Below are 611 nucleotides of genomic sequence, written 5' to 3'. Positions count from 1 at the left end.
AGAACCAAGTAAACCATCAATCTTTTTTATTTAGAATTTCTACCTGGTTTGACAGCATAGTAACCGAATCGACGTTATAAACGCCTGCTATTTTAGTTGGCTTAGTCTTCATGACTTGCCACTGATGGTTATTCAGTGACATCTCTTCAATAAATTTGTAAGCCTCTTCAGGTGTTTTGTTGTTGATGGTTCCCCCAGCTACTGCATCAATCATCTGTCTTGTCGAGGGGTTCACACCATTGTAGAATGTTTGAACTTGCAACAATAGAGGTAATCTATGGTGAGGGCACCTTTGCAGTAGGTCCTTGTATCTCTCCTATGCGTCGTAAAGAGTTTCTAAGTCCATCTGCACAAATGAAGAGATATCATTACATAATTTGGCCGTTTTAGCCGGTGATAAATATTTTAATAAAAATTTTTGGTTATTTGTTCCCGAGTAGTAATTGAACCTCGTGGTAATGAGTTCAACCACTGTTTAGCTTTGTTCCTCAATGAAAAAGGGAATAACCGAAGAAGAATGGCATCATCAGAAACGCCATTAATTTTAAATGTATCGCAGAATTCCAGGAAATTTGCCAAGTGAGTGTTTGGATCCTCATCCTGCAAGCCAT

The 611-nt window shown here is 38.5% G+C and overlaps 1 non-coding gene across 1 annotated transcript; it reads left to right on the top strand.

Moving 5' to 3' along the window:
- The first annotated feature begins 272 nt into the window (after window positions 1–272).
- On the top strand, window positions 273–379 carry LOC121212090 (small nucleolar RNA R71). Its single transcript, XR_005907300.1, has one exon. It is a non-coding gene; the product is annotated as a small nucleolar RNA R71 (small nucleolar RNA).
- Window positions 380–611: the final 232 nt, after the last annotated feature.

This window comes from Gossypium hirsutum, chromosome A12 (assembly GCF_007990345.1).
Source record: "Gossypium hirsutum isolate 1008001.06 chromosome A12, Gossypium_hirsutum_v2.1, whole genome shotgun sequence".
Taxonomy (NCBI): domain Eukaryota; kingdom Viridiplantae; phylum Streptophyta; class Magnoliopsida; order Malvales; family Malvaceae; genus Gossypium; species Gossypium hirsutum.
The sequence above is the reverse complement of the archived record's forward strand: the minus strand, read 5'-3'. Positions and strand labels throughout refer to the sequence as shown.